Source organism: Taeniopygia guttata, chromosome 3 (assembly GCF_048771995.1).
Source record: "Taeniopygia guttata chromosome 3, bTaeGut7.mat, whole genome shotgun sequence".
Taxonomy (NCBI): Eukaryota; Metazoa; Chordata; class Aves; order Passeriformes; family Estrildidae; genus Taeniopygia; species Taeniopygia guttata.
In genome coordinates this window covers 114,615,797-114,630,962 of record NC_133027.1, presented here as the reverse complement: position 1 = coordinate 114,630,962, position 15,166 = coordinate 114,615,797, and the positions used below count along the sequence as shown (strand labels likewise).

Here is a 15,166-nt window from a genome sequence, read left to right as displayed (position 1 = left end):
CAAACCAAGCCTCTGGTTTATTGCTGAACTTTGCTCAGGGCATGTGATGGGTAAAACGAGCTCTGCTATTTTAACCAAAATGTAACTATCTCTGTGTTTCTTCCTTTTATCTTCCCAAATTTCTTTTAATCCTACATGTCTCAGATTAATAACTCTCGCTTTGATTTATTTTCCCATTACTGTAAATAAGGCACTTCAGGATTTTATTTAATCGCTTTGTTTCTGTGGGCAGTAAGATTATTTTGCTTACTGACCATCTGTAAGTTCTTCCTATAAAAGCAGTTTTCCTCTTATTTCTGAAAACCAGAGTTCTCTGCAATTCTTGCCATGAGCCCACAGCAATTTACAACCAACAAATCACTTTTGCAAACTGATGTAAAAAAATGCATGGTATTGATTATTGCTTTAGTATTCTTCATGGGTTGTGCTTTGCTTTGCATTGTCCTGTCTTGAAAAGTTATCATCTGAAGAGGCAGCATAAGCACACTGGGGAAGCAATGAGGTTTTAATTCCATCCACCTTCACAAGCAGGAATACAAGGCACAAGGCCATGAAATTAATTTACCAAGATCACAGTAGTGCAGTCAAACCATCCCATCCTTTGCCCATTTGTCAGCATTGTGACATCATCCTCTCAGCTGGCTAAGTGCAATTAGGATTATTGCAGTTAGAAGGTCACAGAAAGATACCATTTTAAAATTAGTGTATCAAGTCAACTCCAGTCTTGTAAGAATCTCTTCCTATCCATAAACAACTTCATCAGGGTGGTTGGGAGTCAGGTCCTGCACCCAAATATTGTGAAATGTTGACTCACAAAGCAAACAGCTCTGTTTAAGTCACTGCAAATCAATGAATCACTGAAGCAAACTCTTATCTGGCAGCTGAGCATCACATCCTTGTTTAGGTATCCAGAGATAAGTGGAGCCTCACAGCCTTTTCTAGGTCACTTCACTAAAACCCCATAAAATTCACCCTCTGCAAATCGCAATGTAATGCTTTGCTGGAAGCCTGAGACAACTGCTTTCTGTGAGGCAGGAATTACACACCCTTGGGATCTGACTTCTCTATAAAATGCTGCCCAATCCTGCCTGGGGAATATTATTAAATCTTTCTGAATCCTATTAAAATCTCTTTTTGTCAAGGACACACCAAATAGCTATTTCCCCCTTTTTCTGCAGGAGCAACTAAATAAAGCATTTAAGGAACATCAGGGCTGGAAAGGATTCATGAACTGTGGCCCTGCCTCCAGCACCTATTTGGGTTGGGGAGGCAGTTTGTACACACAAGAGAAGGGAGAGCCAGGTACAGCTGTCTGTAGGAACTGATCAGCATTCATGTGTAGCTTTCAGCTTCTTGCCGCTGTGATTTTGTCCTAAATCAGAAGAGCCCAAAGGACTTAGGTGCTGGCTTGTAAGGAAGCTAGGCTGCCCATCTTCAGTGACCTACTGTGTTCTTATTTTAAATATGGCTGAGGTTCCTTTTCCCCCTCTGTACTGAAGGTAGAATGTATTGGAATTGAACTCTGTCACTAAAATTGGACAGCACTGAGTGATGGTGATTATGCCCACATGGGCACTTGCTGAACGCTGGACTGTGATGCTTGTTTGGACTTAGCTCCACAGCAATCTCCTTTGGCATGTCCTTGCACAAGATTTCTATGGATATGGCTGAGCCTTGTCTTGGAAAAAAACATCCTTCAGCGATTCTTCCTGTCTTTTTTTATGTGTTTTGTAGTTTTTTGGTTACATGGTGGTGCTTGATGAACCTCTGAGTTGAAGGCAACACAATCTCCTATCCCTCCCCTCCATGAGGGATGCAGGGGGACTGAAGGAGCAGCGGCTTAAGAGATTCCTGGCAGAGAATCTTGCCCTTGGCACTCTGACTCAAGGCACATGGTTGTGTAACACACCCACTGGCGTGGATGTTATGTGGCTTGTTTGCAGATACTGGCAACAGCAGCTGGGAGGTGCCCAGTGCTCACAACCCTCCAGCAGGATCCTCTTGGCTACTGCTTTGTGAAGAGCATCACATCTCTAGTGCTAGCAACTGAGTACTGGTATGACCAGGAGGTAAATGTAACATTACACCAGTCTCTTGAAGGGCATCTGAAAAGATGACACTCTCCTTGGTGGTGGGAGATGGTGTAATAAGAGGCAAAGATCACAAACTGGGGCTTGAGATGTTGGGAAAATCTTCATCATGGGGAAAATGTGCAGCCCTGGGGCAGATCACCAGAGGGATTGGCAGAAACTCCATCCTTCAAGGGGGTTCAAGTTTCTGCTGGACAGAGCCACAGCAGACCTGATTTAGCAATCATCCAGGAGGATGGGATGTGACTTCCAAAGGTCCCTTCCAGCCAAATACTCATGGGATGACAATCTCCCTGTTGGCATTTGCTGTGGGAAGATTTAGGGCAGAGCCTGTGGGTTTGTAACTGCGGGTCTGACCATGCAGTGGGAGGAAGGAAAACCCAAATGGCAGCAGGTGACCGGCTGGCTCCTGAGCAGCTGTCATGATGCTCCACCAACAAGTGACCCCTCTGGCCTTTCTCCAGACAAAGGGCAGTTGCAAGGACAGTTCTGTGGTGGAAAAACACTCCTTGCAGCAGGGGATTCACTAAAGATACAAGCAGACAGACATTTGCCCACTTCTAATGTTGTCATGGGGGGCAGGGGGAGGAAAGAGCTGAAGAACCTTGTGGCTAGTGACCTGACTTTCTGTGCTAGTTAAAAATCACTGTGAAAGCCCAAGTGTTGATTAAAACCCATATGCTCCTGGTCCAGATCTTACCTAAGTCTGCCCAGAATACATCCATACTTGCTTTAAGTTTGTGCAGAGGAGTGACATTAAGTTCTATAGCTGCTTAAGGCTGCAGTAACTGAGAAGCTGTATTACCTCCAGAAATGGAATGCCACCCCTAGAGGCATGTAGCACAGTATTTAAAGACTATTTTGGACATAATTTTTGTCCAAAAAATGTATTTAAATGTGTTTTTAAAAAGTAGCTAATGTGTCAGATTACTAGTCTCTGGCATTTGTTGTGATGAATCAGTGATCAGTTATTTCTTGGCAGGGAAGTAAGAATTACTGTCTTGAGAAATATTGAAAGAAAACAGCATGTACACCCTAAAAGCTAAATGAGCAAGAGAACACGTAAACAAAATCTCAATTATTTTGTGAGGTGGTGGGGAGAAGGGGAAGTAGAATAATTTAGTTTAAAATAATCTAGGCCTTTGAGGCACGTACAACCTAAAAGCTAAATGAGCAAGAGAATATGTAAATAATATCTCTATTATTTTGTGGGGTGGTGGGGAGCAGGGGAAGTAGAATAATTTAGTTCAAAGCATGCTAGGCCTTTGAGGAAGAAATTGGAGCACTACAGAGGCTGCATGTGTTATAAGACAGCAGTTGTATTCTAATCCTTGGTTTGTGCAAATTGAAACTTATTTGTAACATTAAAGGCTTACACAACACAAAAAATGTGTTTTCAAGGGAAAAATTCAGATTAATCCTGCATATTGGCATGGGTTATTGTTATTAGTGCTAACATAAAAATCCACTGCACTTGACATGATTCAGGGGCACCATTAGCACTAAAAAGTGTCAAATTAATGAATCAGTATCCGTGCTTATCCTGGATGAGGTAGTGCTTTTCCTACTCAGAGATAGTGGCAGACAGCAGGAACAAGGAGCAATCTTTGCATGGTGAATTTCTGTCCCTCTGATTGTAGCTCAGGTGAGAAGGGCAAATTTGGGGTGCTAGGGGTATCAGTGGACAGCCTTCAGTGCAAGAGGGTTGCTGGCAGCCTCTTTGGGCTGCAGAAATCCATCCTTTGCTCACTTGTTGGCACAGGGCAGCTGCCTAAGTGGCCTCTGGAGCAGACATCACTGCCAGCCTGCAGGAGCAGCTTGCCCTTCTTTGGCCTTGTCTGTGCTGTTTTACCCCGAGCCATTTTAGGGCAGAAGGGGCAGATTTGGCTGTGATCTGTTCCCTGTCCTACTTGTGATGGTTCAGTTTTGGGCATCAGATCTATTCTGGAATTTTTAGCTCAGTGTCTCGTAGGCTCTGGATGCTGTCCTCAGGACAGGATTTCTAAAGGGAATATTTTCCCACTATCTCTCAGGGAGTTCCCAGTAGGAGTATTCCAAGGATATTTTGCATTTTTGTCCTGCTTCCTGTGTGGTTTGGTTGACTTTCAGTCCTCGGCAGTTCCTTGAGTTTGTGATTACAGTCTCATTAGCATCCTTTGCTATGGAAACTGGTAGTAGTGCCAGGGAATTGCTAAGCAAATACCAGTGCCGAGTTTATGAGGGCGAGGGAAGCATCAATAGTCATGATGTTTATGAGGGAATGTGGAATTCTTCCCATATAAACCCAAAGGAGGAGAATGCAGGAAGGGAGGATGCATCTATTGCCAACAATGGTCTCACAAGGATCACATAGCTGTTTTAATTTCTGTAACATGGAACATGCTGTACTTGAAAAAGACAAGATTTCATTCCAATCTACTTAGGGAACTTGCTATTTAATAATTCCACATTCCCCCGATGGTGAGAGAGCAGCAGATTAGATCCAGTAACAGATCCCACTGAAATATTAAATATACCATTGCTTTAATTTCTGATTTAAAAGGTCAAGTGGAAGTAAAAATATTTGTTTGGTACTTCTAAGATACAGACAGGCACGGTTTGTCTGACAGTTTTGCCATAGCAGGTAAAACTGTTGGTGCAGCAGGGTGAGGGTCTGACTTGCTTTCTAAACAACCTTGTGACACTGGAGAGGAAGGGGAGGGGAGGGAGGAAGGAGCATGATGTCTAGCAAGAGGAAACAATGGTATGAAAGTAAAAACAGATACTGTATAGAAACTGGTTCAGGCCTTGCTTTTAGCATTAAAAAGAAAAAACCCTCTATGCTGTTTACATACAAGCTTTGGCAGTGATTTGGAGGCCATGTGCAGCTACTGGTTAGCTCCTCATTGGTCTTCAAAAATACACTACAAATGTCTTGGCTCACTTGTCTGACTTATGCTGCTGTTTGGAATGTGCTCCTGGCTTGAGAAAGCTGCAGCAAAAATTGCTATGGGCAGTATCTGCTCTGTGATGCTGGGCCCTGAGTAACCTGGGTCAGAGCAGTAGCACCAGCTGGAGCTTCCGGGGTGTAATCAAGCCTTTTCACCTTTTCAGTTTTCTCTTTGGTGAAGTTGGGGAATAGGGATTTTTTAGCAGAGATTAATTATTGATGCATCAGAAGCCCTCCTTGTGTACTGTTTTTCCTACAGATGACTAGCCAGAAGCTGCTAAGCTTACCTTTGTCAGGTTGAATATGTATGACTTGTATAGAGAAGTTCATCTACTCTAATAGCCACTGAAAAGTGATACATTTTCCTCCAAAATGCCTGCATTCCAGAAATTCAATACTTCTTATCAGCTCAGTCATCATGTGACTTGGAAACATTTGACTTCCATCTTCTGGCTTTGGATCTGAAAGCCTTGCAGTACAAAGCCACGGTGACTGAAAGTGTGGTTTGATCTCTGTGTAACTTCCAGACAGGGCTGTGGTGCAGAACAGGCGGAAGGCTGCTGCTTTCTTTACCCAAAAGCAGATTTGACTGAATCTGAGCACTTGGGATCCAAGCACAGCTGTCTCCATAAGGAGGAAAAATTGGTAATAACAGCCTGAAAGGGTTTTGTGGGCTCATAACAAGCCAAGAGAGTATTACATGGGCACACAGGGATTTCTTTTGCTCAGGTAGCAGACAGATGTACCCTACTTCTCAGCTGTTTCTGATGCCTCTACGCACAAATACCCTCAAACCTCTATTTCTCGTTGGAGAGGAGTTGTGATTTGACAGGTCCTGGACCTGCCATCCCTTGATTTTGAAGGCCTGATCAAAGTCAGAGACACAGGCATCTCAGGCTCCTCAGATTTCAAGCTATGTTCATGTGTGTTGATACTTTTTTCCTCCATAATTGGGGTTTAAAAAAAAAAAAAAAAAAAAGTGGTAACAGGTTGATAAACATTGGGCCTGTTGCTGTCTTGGGATCAGGGACTTGATGACAGCTCACAGAAACCTTCAGCAAAACACAAACCTGCATTACAGAGTACTTGAGATGCCTCCTGGGGCAAAAAGGGTGACAAACTTCTTCATTCCCAGTCAGGTGATCCCTTACTAAAACCACAGTGATATCCATACCTAGGCACACTAATCTTCCTTTTTTTTTGTATAAAGGGGTACAGAAATTCCCCAGGCTGAAGAGCCTCCCACTACAGCCAGCCATGCTTCATCCAAGTCTTTGCTGCATGAGCTTGACCAGGTTGCACGAGAGGTGTCCATGCAGAGGCAGGGCTGTGAGGAGCCAGGGAGCTTCTTGCAAGATCTTGTAGGGCCATCCACCTGAGCTGGGAGCAATGGGAATGGCAGTGGTGACAGGGGGAAAAGTCGTGTAAGTGGCTTTTGTCATGCTGGCACTGGGAGCTGAGGATGCTTGTCCAGTAGGTCATTGCAGTTGGTAGATGTCCATCAGCAAATTCAGATTTTTTTTTTTTTTTTTAAATAAGGGAATCAGAGTTCTCTCTGCTCCCCCCTCCCCTGCTTTTTAGAGGGAAAGCCTGAAAGTTTGAAGTCACAATTGAAAATACAAGAGGAATATCCATCAGTGTAATAGCCCTGAAATACATTGCCAAATTCTACATATTACATCCTGGTTTTAATAGTGCTGAGAGGTCAGGACTTGCAGATTGCATCACCCTTAGAAAAGAGGTCTCCACCCTGAGAATCAGTCACTGTGAACCAGTGACTGAGTCATTGCAGCTTTGATTTTTTTTTCTTTTAGTAACTTGGGTTTTTTTAATTAGAGGTCTCTATTCCCATGCCTGCCAAGGTCAAATTCTGTGATCCAGCCAGTAGATAAATAATTGGTGTGATGTAACTGCAAATAAAACAGCATTCAGTACTGAGAAATGTGAGCATCAAAAACCTCTAAGTAGGCAGTAAGGAGTCTCAAAAATAGCTAATCTAAAAATAAAAGATTAGGGAGAGAGCACTCCAGAAGAGCAGTTAAGGAGCTTACACTGGAGACTAAGAACAGCTCTGTCTGTGAAGTGTCTTTGCCTTTAGGCAGTAAATAAGCCTTAGGCCAGAGGCAGGGTCTCTTCTGTTTCTGCTCACTTCAGGGCTTAAGGCAGTCTTAGTCTGATGCTTTCATCCAAGGAATTCAAGGCTGACTTCAGCTGACTCAGGAACACAGTGTATGGAACCGTGCTCCAGCAGGGCAGAGCTCTTGTGAGGTTCTCCTGCCTCAGTGCAAGCCCGAGGCTCCTGTTTTCCTTCTCCTGAGCTGTATGAGTGCTGGAATGGAGAAGCAGGCTGAGCTGCAGCAGTGCCAGCCCTGGAAGCTGCATGGCTCTTCCTGCTCCTAAAGGATGGACTCTCCATAGTTGTGGGAGGTCATGGAAAAATTCAGCCAGGACACCAGCAACAACAGCCTAAAGCCAGCAACAAGGCTGCAATCTCTTTAAACAAAAAACATTGTTGGTTTAAACCTTCCAGTAGTAGAGGGGGCTTTTGGAGCTGTGAAGAGGCCAAAATTTTGCTGTTTGCTGTTCCTTCTGAGGTGCTCACATAGATTTATTGCACCACAGCATGTTCTTAGTGTTGGTGACACTGGATGAGGGCAGCTCATGTGGGTACTCAAAATCCAGCTGAAGGCTGACCAGGGTGAGGGGAAGATCAGTTATGCATTAGAACCTTACTCTGCCAAGTTTAGCTTTGCCCCTTTCTTGATCTCCAGCCCGGGGGACAATTTCCATTGTGCTTCTGCTCTGCTGACAGCTCAGAGAAGGAAAGCCCAAACCCATTCTCACACTGCTGATAGCCCCAAGCAGTAAAGAGAAACTTCTCTTTGTTCTGGTATTACTGCCAGGCCCTCCAGAGAAACCAGCAGGACTTTGTGAGCATTTAATCGCTCAGGAAAAAGCCCTGTCTTGCCATGCCATGCCCTGCTTTGCCCAGCTGTGCTGTGCCCTGCCCTGCCCAGGTGGATTTCTGGAGAATAGCTGGAAGCCAAGATCTCTCTGAGCATATTCTTGCCACTTTTCATCAGCAGTGTGTCTCTGCAGAGAGCTACAGCTCAGCTGTGTCCCTCCCATGTAGGAGCACTGACACAAGCCTGACTTTTGGTGGGCTTTAGTCCTTTATCTGTGACTCACACAGAAGGTGGGGGTTAGAGGTAGACACACCTTGAACAAACCTCACAGAGAGACAGACTTTATCCAGAAATTATAGGAAAATACCCAAAAGCCCCAATGTACCCCACCACACTATATGGGGCAGGTAATAAGACTGTCACCTGAAATCAAGAAATGCTGAATGGCATCAGAATGGAGCCTCCCTTTTAAGTGATAAAGATGCTCTCTATTGTAAATGCAGGTGAACCCGGTGGGAAGAAATTATGATGTCTGACTCCAGTTCAGAAGGCTGAATGATTTCTTTATTATAACTATGCTATAATACATTAATATACTATTTAAAGGAGATACTAAAACTACATACTACTTGTTCTTACTACCATATCTAACTCACAACTCATGACCCTGTTCTAGAGAGTTCAGATACAGGTGGATCTGATTGGCCATCAAGCTCAAACAATTCTCACCAGAATCCAATCAAGCAATCACCCAGGTAAACAATTCTCCAAACACATTCCACATGGAAAAACAAGGAGCAGAAATAGAAATTGTTTTCTCTTTCTTCTCTCTGTGCTCCTCTATGAAAAATCCTGAGAGAGAGAGAATGTGCTTGCCACAGCTCTCCTAGAATTGGTGGGCAAAATTAACACCAAAGCCATTGTCTAGTCTATGTCCTATGAGTGGAAACTCAATTGAAGTAAAATTATGTGCTCACAACTGCAAAAACTACTCAGAAGTTCCCTGAATCAATACAGCTGCTGAGGGAGCAGACAATGTCCTCAGAGCAGAGGGTGATTTCCCTGGGCACTCTACAATCTCTGCCTTTCAGTTTCACTATTCATCGTCACCCACGAGCCCTTCAGAGGACAGACCTGACTCTTTACTTTGATCTGGCTTCTAGGAAAAACAGGGTCAATGTGGCTGTTCTTATCTCAGGTTACTTTTGAACTCTTGGATCCAGTCTAACAGATTGTTAGGTAATGAGGTCAGAGCTCACCAGCCACTGTGCTGCTGGTAACAAAAGCTGCTACTGGACAGGGGAGACACCCTAGCTTGTAGAAAGCCAAGGAAGTGAGCTCAGCTCCTAAGCACAGGAGGTCTTCCAATGGAGACAAGTGCACAATTACTGCAATTGACACTTCTTGTTGTACCTCCACGCTATATCAGGAGCTGGAAGATCCAAGCAAGAAGCCAGTCGGTGACAGTTCTCCTGTGACTGTTTACTTCAAGTGGAACTGGAAGGATCTTTTGGAAATTCCCTGAAGGCTCAACAGCACAAGAACATGACATACCCCTGGTGGGTTTTTATGTGTGTATAGAAGGATGAAGGTCCAGCTGTAACAATTTCCATCCAGATCCCAGGAATACAAGAGCTGAAAACTCAGACATATGCTCCCTGACAGAAATAAAGGAGTCCAGTTGCTGGCTGGTGTGTACAGTGACTAAGAAACTGAAGAGACTGTTGATCACTTGCTTCAAGAGTGCAAGAGGAACAACAGCAGAGGATAACTCAATGGTTAAAGAGTGATTCTGCCCCAAAGGGAGACTGAGACACGAGCCTAGGAGCCCCAAATGTCTCTGCTGTGCATGTATTGCAGCATTTACATACATAGCAGCAGCGTCACAGCCAGGCAGCTCGATTGGGATGAACAAAACTCCTGGGCAGTAGGAATGCAAGGGTGTGGGTGTGGGGACTTAAACAGGAAAGCAGTGCAAGAGGAGAAGTCTGGCAGAGGGAAACAGGATGCCAGTTAAGGGAGACCCAAGTTGTGCTTAGGTGCATCATGAGAGATAAGTTACAGTGTGCTTCATGCCTACTCCCGAGTCACATAATGCTTTTGTTTTATTTTAGTCGATTGTGATGCAGAAGAGAGGAAATGAAGCCCCCCAGAGCCCTACATCAGCATCCACAGTGCTAAAATCTTGTACAGACCAAGAATAATACTGTTAGGTCCTAAAAAGCTGTCATTCAAAGCGTGTTCAAGCAGCAGCAGATGCTAAGGAGGTAACCCAAGAAAGAGAGGAGGTATTATCACTCAGCACTGGAAGGCATGCTTCTGCACCAATTCTAGCAGGGGATCTCAAAGAAGAGAGGTGGGATTTGGTACAGAACTGTAAGAAAAATAATCCCTGCTCCTGCTTGTACTGAAATATCCCCAACATTCACATTGTCAAACCTTTGCCACAGGAAACTAATTTTTGAAGAGAAAACCATTTTTTCCCGGAATCACAAAATTCTAAGGCATAGTATTAATATATAAACTGGCTACCATGATTTCATGTTTAGTTTATAAGTGACACCTTAAAAAGTCAGATACCAGAAAAAGCAGGTCACAGCCACAGCAAGGGGTTCATAAAAAAAAGGAAAAATACAGAAGTCAATTTACTGGCATGTGGTACAGCAGAAAATAACATTTGGTCTTTGAAACTTCCTGTACCTCAGGGTGTTGGCTGCAGCATGCAAAAGGCTTAAACCCCTTGTTACTGAAGGAGGAAACAAAAAGCATTACTTGTCTTATGGCCAGGGAAGAGAAGGCAAAGAATGTTTTTGATTGCCTGCCTGACCCATTTTTTGAAATGTAGATGACTGCTTGCTGCTCATGAACTTCCTCTGTTGTGAAGTTATCAGAATAGAGCTTATGAGTTTGGAGGAATCTGGGAGATACCTGCTTGACTGTGGGTGAGAAAGACAGGTAGATTAGCTTATAAATGAGAAAGACAGGTAAAATAGCTTACATGTTAACCCTAGAGTTAAGCAGGAACCTGAGTCAACAATTAGCTCTCTGTGATAGCTCAGTGCAAACTCTGAAAGGCATTAGCCCTGCAGGTACCACTGCTTGGAGATAGCAATGACCAGGAGGGGTATTTCAGTTTAAGTGGAACTGACCCTTCAGAGGGAGGTTTGCTGCTTTGAGTGATTGCCTTTGATGTGGCAAAGCATGAAACACACAATGTCTTTTTATGTGGCCTGAAAACTTTGGCAAATATGGAGGAACTATAATACTCTTCATCTGATCAAGTAACACGGATGGAGAAATCCGTAAGTTTTAGGGTAACCAACCTCTTTTTTTTTTCTCCAGGTAAGCAAGTATAGTCCCACAAGTATGCTAAGCCTGGTCTGGCCTTGGTAGGAATCAGGATGGATAATACAGCTTTTAATGTGCTTTGCCTCTGCAGCTGAGCTGCACTGCAGCTGCAATGCTGTACTGTGGTGTGCACACAAAGGACATGGCTCTAGGTGAAGGAATGATGATCATGCAAAAAGTGACTTGAGAATGCCAGGTGTCTTACATTTTATGGGATAGTGGACTGGTGAACAGGAGCTTTTCCTACAGCCTTCCTCTGCTTTTTACTGCTTGCAGTGTTGTCAGCAAGCCTCACTGGTTTGGAGGGAGTGGAGATGAGTTGCCAATTGCTGTTTCTCATCTTGTGGGTTTGAAGAGCTGTTTCTCACTGACACTGGCCTGCAGCCTATAAACACTCATTCCTGGGGTAACCACAAGAGGATTTTCCAGAGCAAAGGCCACTAAAACACTGTCTGCAGTGCTTGGGGAAAGTTTCAGAATGGAAACTGAGATGGAGCCTGATATTCCATTTGTTTTAGTAACAATGTCTTGAGCTGAGAAGGAAAATTCATGCAATTAATACATTTAAATATAGTGGTATTTTTTCTTGCTTTTAGTTCTGAGAACAAAGGACTAGTTCATGGTAAGGAGTGAATCCAAAACTCTGAAGTATAAACTACAAACTTTGGTTTAATAATTTCTGTTAATCATCAGAGCAATCTTTGTAAATTCAACTGTGTAAGAATCAATCTTTTCCATGTCTCCTTAGCATGCCTTCAGTCCACGTCCTGCATTAGCTTCTATTCACTCCACTGTTACTCGGCTTTAACATACTAAATTAAGTTCAAGCTCTTGTGTAAGAAAGAAGGAAGTAGGCAGGCTCCCCTGTGGTGTGACAGTGGGAAAGAACCCAAAACACACGAACGTGAAAGTTCTGCTGTTTGTGAAGACAGACTATTTTTCTTCATGTTATGTATTAAGTATTTAAGATGGTTAGTTGGCAGGTACACATTATCTTCAATGATATGGAACTGTACAGCTTGTACCATCTGGCTCTGAGACTGCCAGCACTGAAAAATCTCACTGTGACAAAGCTGCAACAGTCAGAAAATGCATTTCCTTTCTCCCAGTTGACTCTCAGTAATCTGGTCTTTGGTAAATGTCAAGCGTGGGGTTTAATTCTGAGTTTCCTGGCTCTCATGTACCTTCTGTTTTAACCAGCTTCAGACACGACTGCTGGTACAGTTTTATCATGTGCTAACAACAAGACACTGATAAAGGGGAGCGTAGTACACACTTAGAGACTTGCCCTAAATACTACAGGCAAACTTAATCTTTTTGCTGATAACACAGTTCATAAGGAATAAAGATTACAACGGTGAAGGTGCCAGCACTGCAGGAACTCACTCTGGTGAGGGAGAGGAGGGAACCAAGTTCAAAGATTTGGCTGCGCACCCAGTATGACAAATACAAACTGGTGAACTGTGTGTGTTTGTTAATAAGTACTACAGCTTCCTTGGCAGTTCTGTTTGCTGGAGCTCCTTGCTTTTCCAGGAGCCAGTGGTGCTCCCCACTGCCAGAGCTTTTCTAGCGGCAGAGACCTGGCATGATCCAGTGGGGTGAAATCACAGAGATGGCTGCTTTCTGGATGCTGTAATATTGCACGTGCTCCCAGAGCTCCATAAAGCAGATCTGCTGAAGTTTTGAATTCCACAGCTCAGCTCCAATCCCTGCAAGGAAATGAAGGGCTGGGGTGCTGCCTTCTGGGTCACAGAGAGGGACGGGTAGCTCCTTGCCAGTCATATCCTGGGGACAGATATGACTGGCAAGAGGTAACCTAGCACTAGAGCAGGGCCCAGGGTGAGCCACAGTTCAAGGTGTAGCTAGGTTTTCATCTCCACTTGTGCAGTGAGCCCAAATGCCCAGACCTGGTTCAGGAGACACTAAGGGCGAGGCAGTCACTGCTGTGTCTGAAACACAGATCCAAAGGCTCTCCCTGGGGAGACCTTTCCCAGCTCAAGCCTGCAAGAAAAACAAAACCCTTTGGGCAGCCACAGGACTTCACATTGATTTCCCTCATTTTTATTGACTTCCTCCTAAACGCATCAGTTTGCCTTCAGTAACTGTGAAGTTCAAAGGCTCTTGGAAAAACCTCCCAGCTCTTTCCCAGTCTCTCTGGCAGCTCGTGTGCCACAGAGCCCAGGTAGCTCTCCCCTGGCAGCAGTTCTCCCCGGCAGCCTTCCTCCCGACTGTGCCCAGACGGTGACAGGACACCTTGACCTCCGCCCTGGCACGTCTGGCTGTGCTGCGCTGCACTACGTTCTCCGGGCTGGAGCAGCACCCAGCGCTCGTCCGCGACATCCCTGCAGCCCTGCTGAAGACACTCAGCATGCCAGTGTCGGTCCCCGGTAAAAGTTCTTGTCCCCGGTAAATGTCCGATCGCGCCGGGTGCCGAAGCGATGGGATGCCCCAAACAGCGTGGTTTGGATCCCGCGCCTGCTGGGACTCCTGGTGGGAGCACATGGACGTCCTCGGTGTGCATCGCCTCCAGCAGCTCCGCAGGCCCTCGGAGGACGGCTGGCAGCTTATATCCCGCGTGGGAATTGCGCTGGTTCTTTCTCAGCCCGCGCTATGATGTCTGCACCCTGCTCATCCCCGCTCAGAGCCTCGCCAGGCTGCACCTTTGCAGGGCAGTGTACAGCGGCCAAGCGCTGAGCAGCCGGAGACAGCACCGCTGTGCCAGGCAGGGATAGCGCCGCTGCCTAGCCCCGCCGAGACCTCTTCCCCCGAACCCAGAGAGAGAAACCCGAGGCAGAAGCGTGCGAGGAGGACCGGCCGGGCACGTTTGGAAACCCGCCCGCCCTTCGCACACGCAGCCCGCGGGGCGGGCCGGGCCGCGCAGCCGCTGCGGGCGGGCGGGGCGGTGCCGCCGCTCCAGGCTCCCTTCCGGCGCCGCTTCTCCTCGCCCGGCCCCGCCTGCCGTGAGGCTGCTGCCCGCTGCCCCTCGCCTCGGGGCGGAGGGCCCGAGCGGCCCGCCGTGGTTTTGCCTCTCAGTGTTTCCGCTGCCTCTCCCCGGGCTCCGCTGCCCTGGCGCTGCTGCGGGGCGTTTCCCCTCAGAAGGTGGCGGGGCTGCTCGGGCTCGGGCCCACGCCGCTCTCCTGGCTCGCACCGCCCTGTGTCACTCGTGTTGTGCTTCCCTGCTAAGGGAGCGGTGTGTGAAATAACGCGTGAATGCTGCCTGAAGCAAAGGGGAAAGAACGAGGCCGGGAGGAAGAGAACGCCCTCGCCTGCTGAGCAGGGCAGCTGGTAAGGCCAGTGCTTCACATCCTCCTGAATCCATCACACTCTGCAGCAATGCCAGCCTGTGCAGGACAGGCCTGTGGGACACACCCGGTCAGGGTGGCCCGGAAAAACATCCATTTTCTGCCTGAAAGTGTGCCTCTCCCGGTTGCTCATTGAAAATAATTGAGATAATGGCCAAGGAAACGGGATTTGCGTTTTGTGAGCCTGTGTTGTACTCTACAGGGTGGGTTATGTGGCCCTCTTGAAGCACATTTCCTGGTTGAGGTTTGACACAACCGGCTGTTGACATCAAGATACCACTAGATAAACCTGTTGAGGAAATACCAGCTCTCCACAGGAGGGAGGGAAGGCTGCCAGCTATTACTTCTCTGCTTGATGGGTTTTGAACAAATAACCCATCTGGCAGCTTCTTGTAAAGTAAATCTTGCCTTTACTTCTAGGACGTACCAGCCACTGCTGTCAAGCGGTTCATGGGCATAACTAGATGTGCTCTTTCTGATTCCTAGAAGAAACTCTTCCTCTGTACCAGATCCAGCAAACAGTGGCATATGTGATGACTGGCTGTTGACACTGGCTAGCATGTGCACTTTGAAAGGTCACCCTGTCCGTCT

The 15,166-nt window shown here is 46.1% G+C and overlaps 1 protein-coding gene across 1 annotated transcript in view; it reads left to right on the top strand.

Moving 5' to 3' along the window:
- Positions 1-351: 351 nt before the first annotated feature.
- The window catches only part of SHLD1 (shieldin complex subunit 1), a 50,729-nt gene continuing 35,914 nt past the window's right edge, over positions 352-15,166 (top strand). The window contains exon 1 of the mRNA XM_072927679.1: positions 352-14,558. The gene's annotated coding sequence lies outside the window, so the exon portion shown is untranslated. The remainder of the gene's footprint in view (positions 14,559-15,166) is intronic.